Below are 14,976 nucleotides of genomic sequence, written 5' to 3' on the forward strand. Positions count from 1 at the left end.
ATCTACGAACTTCTTTGGAACACTTCTCAGGTTCTTCTCTCAATTTTGGAAAATGTATTGAAACGGCATAAAGATCACCCCTAGTCCAAGACAAATGCACATAATTCCCTACATGCACTTATCTTAAGGGAAATTTTGACACCGCCTCTGGGTTCCAATCACTAATAACCAGCTTTGCCTTCTTCTGTGTCTTTATATTTTTCTTCTTAGTAGTAACCTTCTGTTTTCACTGTTCTCTGTATTCCTTTAAGTCTCTCCAGTTCTTAATTTTTTCAACTAATCTTTAATGTGAGCTTGAAATGTCACCAAGCCCATTTCTTTTTCACTCAAATTGGTTTTTATAATTTCTCTTTCAATTCCTCATTCTACTGATAATCAACCTCATATTCATCCGCTATTTCCTCAAGCTTAAGTGCTTCATTCACACACTTTCCTGCTTCTCTAATCAAATATCTCATTTCATCCATGTTAAATCAACTGTTTTGTGTATAATTTTTCCAAACTCAATCTTTAACAGTCCCTTATTACTATCCCTCTGTTTAGGAAGTACACTAGGTTCAGGAGAGGCAGGATCAACAGTAGGAATAGTAGTAGGAAGAGGAGAAACAGCTGTATTCTCAGAGTGAGAACCTGAACTTGATGCTACACTCATACTTGTTACTGCAAATGTTAACAATCCCTGTGCAATCTTACTCAGTTCTCTAGATAAACCCATGCCAGGTACAAACATAGAGCTCATTTGTGCCTGTGTGTATAGAGGAGGTCTAGAATTCAAAAGATATTTTAAAAAGTTATGCTCTTCATCTCATTCCTTGGTCTTTGTTTCTCGCTGATACCCTCATCAGCTTTCTTTTTCTTTGTTGTTTCACTCACTATTGCATGAAAGCTTCTAATTCCTTCTACTACATCCTCTCACCTGATTATCCCATTTGTTTTCTAGCCACTGCTTCAGTAAACCCTTATAATGTTTCTTCATTTTCTTCGCTTTTTTTCTCTGTGGCCACTCAATCCCTTTTGTTCAATGATCCAAATGTAGTAAGTGTAGATAGTGCCTTCCTCTCATTCATTGTATGCCTCAAGTAATCTAGCTTTCAAATGTGGAAGGCACCCTCTAAAGGAAACAGCAAATACTTGTGACCAGAGATACAGTCATGCCATTCTTGATTCCAGGTACACATATAACAGAAACAGAACAAAACAAATGTCATCCATATTCCCCCTTTCTCATCCAAACCGCGCTTCACAAAAGCAGGGGTCCCTCAAGGCTCTATCATCTCACCCATGCTTTCAACATCTACATGAAGTCATTACAGACAATGATCAATTCATTTCAGCTCACATGCTATAACTATGCAGATGACACAAAAATACTCCTTAAACTGGAAAGTGACGAAGACATTGGAAACTTAAAAATCTTTCGCAGCCTCAGAGCTGTTGATCAGTGGATAACATGAAGCCATTTCAAATTAAATGATTCCAAAACTGAAATACTTACATATGGCAACTGGAAAAATGATGAGCCCCCTCTGTGCCTGGCCTGACGATCTGGGACCACCTCCTAAAGTATCTAAGGAAGTAAGAAACCTTGGAACTACTGTGGACTCCAAATTATCAATGCATTCCCAAGTGTACAAATTAGCAAGATTAAGCTTCATCACCAAGAAAACCCTGCAACGTGTATTCCACACCTGTGATTTTCACACAAGGTCCAGGCTACTATCTCTATTGTTCCCTTTTACACTTGATTACGCCAATGGGCTCTACCACGGATCATCTTTATTAACAATGAAAAGACTACAACGGATTCAGAACATTGATGCCATACTACTCCTACATGTAAAGCCACAAGCCCACATCTCCCCTGCCTTGAGCGCCCTACATTGGTTACCAGATGACAGGAGATCCACCTTCAAGCTGCTTTGTATCACCCACAAAGCAATACATCATCAGGAATAAAATCAGCAAATACATTCAACAAAGGAACCTCCGCTCAAGATTGGCACCTTGCCTTATAATTTCACCATACAAGAAAAAGACCATAGGTGGTACATCTTTCTCTGTTCAAGCAGCAAAACTATGGAATTCATGACCCCCCAACATAAGATCCACAAATAACTATCTTATCTTCAGAAGCCTATTCAAGAGTTGGCTTTTTCCTACATAACCACCGTACTCAAAGAATAATGTACAGCATATTCCCTTATGTATGTAAACATTTATAATTTGACTATATGTAAGGCTCTAGATATGTATATTTCTTTGTACAAATATGTATAATATCTATGGTTTTTTAAATATATAGATATTATTTAGGCTTGCTTAATAAATGTGTATATATATATATATATATATATATATATATATATATATATATATATATATATATATATAGATATAGATATATTCACGTTATAGTTAGGAATTAGCATTTAAAAAACCTTGCAAATTCACTGAAAAAACCATAGGTTTCACACATGTTATAGTTAGCTGGACATTTCACTCATACAAAACCATTGAAATTCCCCTGTTATAGTTAGTTCAGCTAACTATAACTCGCGCGACCGCAATCCACTGCTGATGACATCACATATTACATCACTCATGACATGGTCAGTGACATTACTCATGACATCACTGATGACATCTCAAATGACATCACTGATGACATCACTGATGACATCATCCTTGTGTAAGAGTGGCAGACCTCCTCTTATCCTAATATAAACTTTGATACACACATTGAAAAATACAAACTACAGTTTTGAAAACTATAGAGATACCAATACCAGTTAGAACTACCTATTCAGTAATTCCAAAATCTACATACGCATCCACTCATTCATCAACACTTCTATATAGTCACTCATACATGTACTCAGTCATCATATGTACTCATACACCTATACATCCTGTTACACACCTACACTCATACATAGAGTTGCTCACACACATACTCACACATGCAAATAAACATTCATTTACTTGCATATACAGCTATACACACACCACTACACTTACTTCTACAGAAACGTACACATACTTACTCTCTTAAACAATCACTTATAGAAACACATACTTATTTGTACAGAAACTCTTCCAATCTCTCACTCTCATATATCCTCACTTATATACATCAATACTCACATATACTAGTTTAAAACATATGGACTTACTCATAAAGACACTATTGAGACAGTCATTCACTCTCTTACTCACCCATACACACACTCATCCACCCATACTGTCCTGCTCACAGACTGTCTTCAAAACACATACAAACAGTGAGTCACTCAATCATGTATCTATACGCTAAGTAACATCCCCCACTGAACCATACAGACACTCATACTGATACTCTAAAAACGAACTAATAACCCATATACACACTCATGTAGCTACTCACCAACCCATGCAGCCACTTATACACAAAGTGAGACACTGATACAGATATTTAAATATTTAAACATTACTCACTAATACTTGTATTCACTAAGATACTGTTAATAAGTCAGTTATACAATTAATTTTACAAAAAAAAGCATCCATATAGACACTTATTTACCCATTTATTCTTCCATTAACCTTTAGATATACATATATAAAAAATATTTATTTTTCAGAAAGACACATATTCACTGGATGATGTCATCAAAGATGTCATCAGTGATGTCATTTGAGATGTCATCAGTGATGTCATGAGTGATATCACTGACCATGTCATGAGTGATGTAATATGTGACGTCATCAGCAGTGGATTGCGGTCGCGCGAGTTATAGTTAGCTGAACTAACTATAACGGGGGAATTTCAATGGTTTTGTACGAGTGAAATGTCCAGCTAACTATAACATGTGTGAAACCTATGGTTTTTTCAGTGAATTTGCAAGGCTTTTTAAATGCTAATTCCTAACTATAACGTGTGTGAAACCTATGGTTTTTTCAGTGAATTTGCAAGGTTTTTTAAATGCTAATTCCTAACTATAACGTGTGTGAAGCCTATGGTTTTTTCAGTGAATTTGCAAGGTTTTTTAAATGCTAATTCCTAACAATAACGTGTGTGAAACCTATGGTTTTTTTAGTGAATTTACAAGGTTTTTTAAATGCTAATTTCTAACTATAACGTGTGTGAAACCTATGGTTTTTTTAGTGAATTTGTAAGGTTTTTTAAATGCTAATTTATGTATGTATTATTATATTTTTTATATATTTATTTTACAATAAACTACCTATGTATATAGTTATAGATTGACTGTATCTTGTAATATGGAATGGCTCAGCTCTTTTTTTTTAATTTGGATAAAGTTGAACAGCATAGTTAATATCTTCTATAAACTTATAAACAGTTTAAAATGTTGTTTTTTTTTAAGGGTTTTTCACGGTGCGCGCACCATGCGCGCACCGGCAATTTTTTTAATTAAACGATTTTTTTTTTTTGATTTACAAGGTCCTTTAGGGACCCACTGAGAAGGTCTAGGGGGTCAGGGAGTGTCTTCCCTGCCTCCTTTTCATGTTTTAGAAATCGGGTTAAAAGTAATTCATTTCTGATGCGTGCGTGCACCGTGCGCGCATGCGTGCGAGCACCGTGCGCGCACGGCAAGTCATGTGATTACGAAACAACACTTTTCATTGGTTCATAGTAGTTTCTGTACCACAATCTTCAAACACCACACCCACTCCCCTCACTATTTCTTCTCATTTCCTGGGACAAGGAGCTGAACAGCTATTCTAGTACAATTTTACTAGAAAATGGCAGAACAGCAGTCTACTTCAGGGAGTGAGGAGGAGACCTTTGTGGTACCACCAAGGCAGACCAAACAAAAAGACTCTTTTATCTGGAAATTCTTCACCTTTCCAGAGGGCCAAAAGAAGGTCAATGCCCTGAAGGTGACATGCACTATTTGTGGAAGTGTGTTATCCAGAGGAGATCCCACCAAGAAATACTAGTTTAGTATTTATTCAATGTTGAGACACTTCAAGACAATGCATCCTGTACCTTATGCTCGAGAGTCAACTAGAGCCCTAAGAGACAACCCTCCACCTGCTCAGCCGAGCACATCATCTGCGGCCGCAGATTCTCCGTGTACCAGGTCACTGGACATCCGCCCACTTTTCCTGAAGGTGCACATACATTGTAATGTGTGCAATGCTGTTCTTTGCTACGCTGAAAGCAGTATTAACTTGATCGAAAACAAAATACAGCAGCACTCATGCTCCAGCCCATAATTTTTTTCATTTATTGTTTTTGTTCCTGTTGAACAGTTTTTCATTACCAGTTTTTTTTGGTGCTCTAAAAAAATTAAAAAAAATACAAAATTGTTAAAAAAAAAAAAAAAAAGACAAAACAAAAAAGACAAAAAAAACAGTTCTTTTCAGAACTCACTTCACTTCTCCAAGAAGAGCTGTATTCCTAATATACTGTGTTGTAATTTTATTGAATGAATGTGTTGTGTATACATGAAGGATTGAAATGATTGAAATGACTGAGTGAAGAGGAGGAAAGGACAGACAGAATGAGTGATAAAAGGAAAGTATGATCAGTCATGAAAGGGAAGTGAAAGACTGACTGCAACAAAAGGACTAAGGGTAGAGGATACAGGTAAGAAGAGTGAATGAGTAAGGGAATGGCAGTGAGTAATGGAGAGTGATGGAGGGGGAGTGAGAAAAGGGGAGTAAGGGACGGAGATAGGAAGAGGGAGTAACAGATGAAGCGGATGAAGTACAGCAGGGTAAAGGGATTGAAAGTAAGAGAAGTGGAGTGATGGTGAGATAAGGGGTATGAGGATTAGAAAAGGGGGTAAGGGAAAGTGAGAGATGGGGAGTGAGGGGATGGAGGGATTTAGGAAACTGGAGTGAGAGAAAGGGAGTCAGGATTTCAATGACCAAAGGAGAGTGAGGGAGAGTGAAGGAAAGAATGCGAAAAGGTGAAGGTGTGTGAGATACAGACAGGAGGAAGTGAAGTAGGAGAATAGGAGGGACTATGAGTAAAGGATAGTGACACTTAGGGAAGGTGAGGGAAGGAGATTGACGGAGAAGGTTAAAAAATTAACATAGATGGAAAATGAGTGATGGAGAGAGGAGGAGTGGTAGAAACAGAGATGTTAAGGAAATTAAGGGTAAGACAGACAAAGGGAGGGAGACAGAAACAGAGACAGAGAGCAAGGAACTGAGAAGGAGTAAGGCAGTTAGAATGACTGAGACATATGGAGACAGGGAGAGAAACATGGTTGAAAAAATAGTGATGGAGGCAGTAAACCTAGGGGAGTAGTAGAGAAGGAGTGAGGGAGTTACGAAAGAGCAGTAAAGGAAGAAGAGAGAGGGAAGGGGAATGAGAAAATCAGAGTGAGGAGAAGTGAAGAAAAGGAAACATGAAAGTGAAGGGGTGAGAAATACAGATATTTTAAACTTACCTGACCAAAAAAATAACTTAATTAGAAATAAATGGTTTTTTTAATTACAAGAAAAATGGATTCAATTTCCTAAATTTTCTTTCTAGATCTGAAAAAAAGTAGTAATATTTAACAATACCTTTTAGAATACAGTACACCTATTTTCATATTTAACAAAGTAATTTTTTGCCCTTTTTTTGCTGTTTTCAGAATATATTTAATTTCACTGAAATTAGTGATATCAATTGTATTCATCACTTAACAGCGGGCAAAAAAATAAACGATCTGAAAGATTGTTTAAAAAAGCCCTGAATCTATCCTCAGTAAAACATACCTTGATATAAATGTAACATATATATTAAGAATATCTTCTAAGAACAATAACTATTTGCAATAAATAACGTCTGTAAATCTTGTTGCTTAAGCACATACACCAAAATAATATCTGTCAAAGAAGTCCACAATAGAAACATTTACCTTTCCATGGGGCCAAATGGCAATTTTTAAATCCTTTTTAGATGAAATATCCAATGGTAATCCTATAAAATTGAAATAATGGTTTCTTCAGATGCTGCAATTTGTATCTAAAAATTTGGTTTTAGAAAAATTAAGTAGGAATTTGGTAATTCTTCAGGCAAACATTGCTTGAAAATCAATTGAGAATCATTACACAGTGTCCAGCCTTTTTCACATTTTAGATGAACTGTGTAATGACCAGAAGTTATAGAAGGTCCATCATGGAAAATTATTGCAACTGCAACAAAAGTCTTTCGTGATATTGATAATTGATTTCCTACAAACTTCTTTATTAAAGTGTCCAATTTTTGTTCCATCAGCTCTACAACGTTGCATCATTAAAATTATATACTGTCCATATTTCTTTAAAAATAACGTTGATAACATTTCTGATTTACATTGAGAACATTCCATGTTGTGATTTGCATCTTTAACTAATTTACTAAAAGTCACTGATTTACTCTCTGGTAATGTTAAATGTATGAACCTTTCAGAATCAACATTAGTGCTGCATGTGTTCATACAGTTTTCACAACAATGTTCCCATTTATAAGAGAGATCAAACATATTTTCTATTTCTACCCCTTCATCTTCCAGTACCATAAGCATATACATTAAGAATTCCTGTGCATCTTGCTGGACATTTTGTGTAAACTGTGTACATCCAGAACATACATCTAAAAGATTTCTAACATCAGAAGCACTTTCTATTTTAGTTTTATCATTACTCAACTTTTCATAAAGGAAACTCAGCAGAGAACAAAATCTTTTTTCATGATTTAGTATTATCTGCTCTTGCAAACTTTCAAGATAAAATACAACATTCAGCACTACATTAGCGTAGCAGTTGACACCAGAGCTATTTTCAAAATGACAACCAACAACCTCTTCAACATTGTCCTTTTTCTTTTTGCTTGCAATCACATCACTCTCTTTTTGTTTTCTCTTCTGTACATCCTCATTACAGATATTCTCAATTCTCCTTTTCCGACAAACAAAACGTTTTTCAAACACAGGATACTGACCTAAATGAGGAGCATAGCTTCTTCTTAATCTATTATACTCTTTTACACAATTTGCATCAGCACTAACTTTTGAGTCATCAAAGTCTATCATGAATAAACCAGATAATTTTTTCACTCGTGACAAAGCAACATATGCCATACCTTCTTTAAACACACTAGATCCAATGTTTACAAAAGCACTATCTACAGTTAATCCTTGAGATTTGTGAATAGTTACAGCATATGCTAGAGAAAACGGAAACTGCTTCCTACGTACATATAAGTCTTTCACAAGCAAAAAACGAACTGAACAACGACTAATGTCTTTAGCCTCTTCAATCTGATCAAATTTTATTTTTAAAAATTCAATTCCATCTTTTTTCTGGTAATTAACAAAACCCACAACTTTACCCATAGCTCCATTCACTAAACTTTTTTCTACATTCAAATTACGTCTTAAAATTACTCGACAGTTCATACATACATAAAGATTCTTTTCTAAACCAGCTGTTTTCGGTATGTTTTTCTCTAGAGAATCCAATTTAGTTTTCAATTTGCCTGTCAATATAATAGTTATTCCTTCATGCTGTATTTTATCCACGGCTTCCATTTTCATAATCTCTTCATTTTCCAATTTCAAAAGTTCTTCATTGAATATAGAGCATTCATGTAGTGTTGGCATTAAGCAGATTACAGTATTTTTTTCTGCAATTTTCTTGTATAATTTCTCTGGAACTATTTGTTCTGTTGGAAACAAATTACATAGCAATCGACTCTGTAAAGCTTTTCTGCCATGTTCTGTGAGTAGTCCAATTCTGATATCTTTGAGAATACTTGCATAATCATCATCATTTGCTTGCCGCATATTGGTAATGAGTTCTTTGTACTCAAAGTATGACCAAATATTCACATTACCTATACTTCCTAATGACTTTTTCGTGTCTTCATGTGCAAGAGTATTAAATACTGGTTGTCCTTTAACTGGAGTGAGCTGCAGTAGATCCCCAAAAACTATAACATGTTTTCCTCCAAATAACACGTCATAGTCTGTCATTAGAATTTGCTGCATTCTTAAATGCACAAAGGCAAGCATTAAGTTTGATACCATGCTTACCTCATCAATAATGAGAACTTTCATTTTCTTCAACTTTCTTGAAACTTCAAAACATGCTTCTCCTCTTAGCTTGTGGTATTCTATTTTGTTCTCATGCTATACTGGTAACATTAGCAAACGATGTAAGGTAATTCCTTTTATGTTATATGCTGCTAACCCAGTTGGAGCAGTAACAACACAAGACAAAGTTGAATCAGTTTTTTTCTGTAGGTAGCTTCTAATTACTTTAATTAAGAAACTTTTTCCAGTTCCAGCTTGTCCACTCACATACATTCTGATTGGTTCAAATGATGTGCATGAGCACTCTTTATTTTCATGTAGTAATCCATGATCAATTTGTTTTGTGACTTCTTCATTAGTTTGTTGTTGTTCATCATTCAGCTGTTGTTCCAAATTTGGTAAGTCTATTAAATCTTCCTGAGCTTGATTCATAGCTGTTTCCACTTCAGTCATGGCTATTGCAGCTTCATTTTCTACGATTGGTTGTCCTAGGGGATCTTGACTGAGCGTACCAGAACTTTGACTGTCTTGAGAACTGTCTCTAGCTACTTCAGCTGCAATTGTAGCTTCTTGTTCAATTTCTTCATTTAACATTTGTACATAATTTGTGAAAGTACTGCATTCTATGCTATCTTTACATGCATTAAAGGAATCTTCATAGCTCTGAAAATCTCCAAGTAATTCATCCTCTGAATGCCATGGTTTAAACAGCTGTAAAAGTGCTAAGTAGTAAAATTCATTTTTGTCAGTAGTGTCGCAACTCAGCTTCCTGTGATTAATCAAACTTCCTTTTGTTTGTTTCACCAAACATCCTTCCTCACCAATGACTTTATATTTTCCATTGTTGATGTCTTCTGTGGCATTCCGTGTAAAAATGTAGTTCTGCAGCACTTCATAGAGACACATGTTCTCAAGATGATGACTTCTGTTTGGGTAATATGTGTCCAACATATTTGTTTTCAAAATGTCTGTACTTTCTGGTTCGTTCTCTGCTAAATATTAAATTTCTCAAATAGATTTCAGTACCCGATTTCGCATTCCTGCAAGGCCTAAACTTACCCAAATTATTCTTCTGGATTTGGAGTACAGACTTGCAGATGATAACCTATCTGTGCATTCGTATGACCCAATTTCTCGATGCGATAACATCTTTAAACTGAAACTGTATAGCTTTTTACTGACAGTCTTCTCGTGAGAAATCTCTTCCCACATTTCTTTCAATTCCGTTTTCTCAGATTTAGTGATGTAAGATGTGACATACCGAGCAACAGCAATAGAATTGTCAGCTACATACTGAATATCCATGTTAGCATTCCACATGGATAAAATGACTGGGTTGTAGTCATTTATATATTTTGACTCTTCTTTTCTTCTTAGGTTGTAGGTATTTTTCGGAGATTTTCTTGTAATGGTATGTCGCACAGCTGACATAAAACTGTTTACTCTTCCTTTTGAAAGAACAGGTCGTGGAAATCCAAATCGACATTTTGTGTAGAATTTATCTTTATTCTTGTACTTTCGTCGACAGTATTTTCCACACCGATGACTTTGGAAACGTAAAACTTGCTCTTTTAAGTTTTTTTCTTCTGTGCTTTTAGGTATAGCACATGTTGCATATTCTTCAATGAAAGATAAAACTGCATCATCAGAATCTGTTCCAAATTTTGGAGCATCCTTGATCCACAACAGCATATGAATATGAGGAGCACCTCTTGCTTGGTACTCTTTTCTCCAAAAGAAATCCACAACTTCTCCAAGAGGTGGATTTTTTTTATTGCAGATGAAGGACATCATAGCCTCAAATCTATGATTGAAATATCTGCAAACATTAACCGGATCCAATGAGCACAATTCTCCTGCTGTCTTGTATTGGATGTTTTCAATATTTGAATTTGCCTCTCGGAGAAAATCCAGTAAATCATCCCAAGCGTACTCAGCACAGCTTAGGGTAAGGAACCATGTAGGAGTTCCTAAATTCTGTAACATACATTTCAATTCTCCATGGCGTCGGTACCAATATTCATTAGTTCCACGCTGACAAGCCATCAGATTAATCAATTGAGATTCCAAATGATCATCTTGCTGTTGCACTTTGTTCATAAAATCCTTTGCAGACACATTATGTAGATGTACTCCAGTTTTTAAAATGTGATTTACTGCATAAGATAGTGCAGACAAGTCACTTTCAAATAAAAGATGGAACAAATAAGGAATACTTTGACGAAATCTTGGATCTTCTGCATATAATCTTGTAGTCCGATACTCAGAAGCAGGAATCTGTACTGGACGTTCATCATATCGTCCACCTTTTCCTGTAGGAAACAGCTGGGGAAAACAACGAGCTTCCAAGCTCTCCTCCCATACACTCACGGGAGTTCCTTTTGCTTTTTTCATCTGAAACAGATCAATAGTGTTTCCCATAACTTCTTTAGAATGAAGAGGATGTATGCTGAAATGTTCATAAATTTCTTCTCCTTTTGACTTATCCACTTTTTCAATTTGCCCAGTTAGTATTCCTGTGTCTGCTAGTAAAACTTCTTCATCTTCATCCATATAAATTGATTCATAGTACTTATTATTTCTTTTCAAATATAAATTTGCTCTTTGTACTTTTCGTACATCTACTAGCTCCTGCCAAATTTTCTTATTCTTTGTAGGTACACCATTAACCAGAATAACTAATGGTTCAGTTTCCAAACTATCTGCATCAATTGTTTCAATATTTTTTTTCAAATCTAATGGCAAATAGACAACTCTTCCTTTTAAACCTCTTTGTAAATCTGAAGGAGGTAATTTACCTGTTTTGGGCTCCATACGAACTATAGTCTGAAACGGATGGACACATTGAATGAGTATAGACTCATACGTATTTAAATCACTAAGTTCTGCAGGAATATCAACCAATTCTAAATTATTATGTACAACTCTAGCTGGCATTTTATTTTCTTCTAACTTGTTATAACAGTATTTACAAATACGCTGATCTTCACCCAAATCAAAACAATTTTCCAGAAACAAATATGTAGCAAAATCCTTCCACTCATAATTATTTTCTTTTTCACTTTTTTTTATAGAGATCAACATTCCTTGTTTGAGTTTTATAATGGCTTCTCCGGCAACAAACACAAGTAATATTTGGTCTTTCATTAGAGATGATAGTACATTTTGTCATTTGATCTTCAAAAGTTTTACTAACAGTGGGTTCTACATTCTCTTCCACATTTTCTTCAATAACTGTGTCATTTCCTGCACTTTCTTGTTCTGGACCAAAGTAACAAAACTGAATATCATCAGTAACCTTCTCTACATCTGATACAGATCCACGCAACAGAGCACTATTCAACTCATTTAACTTTAGTGCTGGACTTTTAGCAAAATACAATCTTCTCACAAACTTTCTCATTTCAGTATGATGTACTGCCAGCATCCTAAAATGGTGAAAAACACTTTGACAAACTTTCCTAGAAAGACAAGCCAGAGAATGTCCTTGCAAACCAGTATTCTTTCGCACTCTGCATGGATCTTTGAAGCACCTTAATCTTCTGTTTAACACTTTTTTTTACTATATTCTCTTAGAAAGTCACGTAATTTATCAATAGATTCTTGTCGTACAGTACAAATACTACTACAATTCCAAGTGTACACTGGGGCTTTAGGACGTTTCCCCATAACCTCATCAGCTAACACTTCTTCCTCATTTCTTGGAACCATTTTCTCCTTTTCCATTACACAACCATCTTTAACTTCATAAGTTCGACCACTGGTGTCAACTGCATGCAGCAAACTATTACTTTGAAGATAACTCTTTTCATTAAAAAATGGTTCAGTACTTGAACTATGCTTCCATTCTCCTAAGAACACATTACAAAAGTTATTTTTTTTCACTACTCTTTTCCTTTTGCTTTTTGACTTCATTACATTGACTATTTTATCTAATGTACGGATCCTGTTCAAAATTAAAATGAATAGTTTTCTTTTTAATTCCAAAGCCTTTGCAACAATTGATTCAATATGTTTCTTTTTCTTATAAAATATTGCTTTCTTCCTATATTATTTCACATCCTTTAGCAAATTGAACACCACTCTTCTCTGAAACATTTTTTTACGAATGTTTTGAAATTCTGTTTTTCTTTTTAAGTCATTCTTTCTTGCTTCTGATAGTACATTAGCATTTAGTATTTTGTTTCTATTGTCTTGTTGTTTTCTTCTTGAAACACTATTTGCAGTGGATATACTTTGTACATTTTTTCTATGTTTGAGGAAATTTTTTAAAAAAATCCTTAGTCTGCTTACCAGAAGACTTTTTCTTTTTTCCAACATGAGGTTCTTCAACTAATTTTTGTTGTTCAGTTGTCTTCAAATATAGATGTTCTTTTCTTTTTCTTGATTTTATAGGCATGTTTAATTTATTTCAGTGTTGTTCAGCAATACCTAAAGGAAACTAAAAAAAAAATACCTTTATGTAATTTAAATATATTGCTATATTTTTTTTGAGCTTTTCAAATGCTATCATATGAGCTGCCCCTTTCCTACGAGTGCAAGTCTTACAGAACAAGAGCAACACAAATTAAACCTCTGACAACAATTCCTGTGTGCACACAGGCTCATGGTGTGATTCTAGGCAGAAAACGATATTTGATTGGCAATTTCAAAGCACATTTACTACTGTGGTAGAGCAAGTGATAATTACTGTAACAGCCTGACACATTTTCCTTATAGTTTAGAGAGGCAGAAAAGAGCACATGTCCTAACAGCTACTTGAGACCATGAGCATGTGGAACCTGGGTGAGTGATTAGACTAGAGCAAAGGTGATGAGCCTTGGTGATGTTGAATGTGTTAGCGTTACACACTGCTATCTGAAATACCACACAGTGCTGAATAGTAAGCATGGGAGTGCAGGAGAAGCAGCTGGCTGTGTGCTAAGAGTGTGTTTCTGGAGACTGTGTATTGTCAGGTGCAAGAGAGATCTGCATGGACGCTTGGACAACTGCATGAAGACTGCAGAGATGTATGTAAGATCACCTGTGGTAAGGGTTAATTGGAGTTTTGAACATGTAGGAACTACCTCACCCATTGCAGGAGTGGAAGGAAAATCTACCCTGTTGTTTTCAAATGTGTTAGCATTTGCCTCTCATCTGTGAGATAGTGATTTGTGCTGAATGCTAACCATCACAGTTCAAGAAAACAAGCTGCCCCTTTCCTACGAGTGCAAGTCTTACAGAACAAGAGCAACATGAATTAAATCTCTGACAACAATTCCTGTGTGCACACAGACTCATGATGTGATTCTAGGCACAAAACAGTATTCCTGGGTGATACCAGTACACCTTAACTTATGGTGAAGACATACTCCATAATATCTTACAAGTTCAAGGCAGTTAAATATCTTCCAAAACATAAAATGTAAAACACAACTTTAAAAGAAGAAACACATTTCTATTATTTATATCAAAATACAACACATACATCTCCTCTCAAATTCATGACTCACCTTTAAAAGTAGTTCGTTGAGGAAGAAATGTGCCACTCACACAGCAGATTATCAGAGCCAGAATCTCTGAGCTGTACTCCTCTCACCAGAACCACTAAATGGCAAAATTTCCCTCTCTTTTTTCACACATATACATGTTAACTTCAAATCACATTGCTTCCCACATTTTTTTAATGGAAACACACATTTCTATTGGTTGCAAATGTCAACCCTTTCCAAATGATTCCTACCCCCAACATGACTTCTGCCTGCTACCATAGCAACAGATCATGGAACACTGGTGTGAGCAGAGAGGTCAGAATTTCAGCACACAATGTTTCTAATCCAAAGAGCAAGAGTGCTTGACTTTTCAAACCTAACAGCATATCCAAAGTAATCTTCTGTGGGAACACAATTTTCTGAACCAATTCAAAACATGCTTTTAAAAATTTAAACATACAGCCTAGTTTTTAGTGTTGAATGGTCTG

The sequence above is a fragment of the Triturus cristatus genome, chromosome 1_2 (assembly GCF_964204655.1).
Source record: "Triturus cristatus chromosome 1_2, aTriCri1.1, whole genome shotgun sequence".
Classification (NCBI taxonomy): Eukaryota; Metazoa; Chordata; class Amphibia; order Caudata; family Salamandridae; genus Triturus; species Triturus cristatus.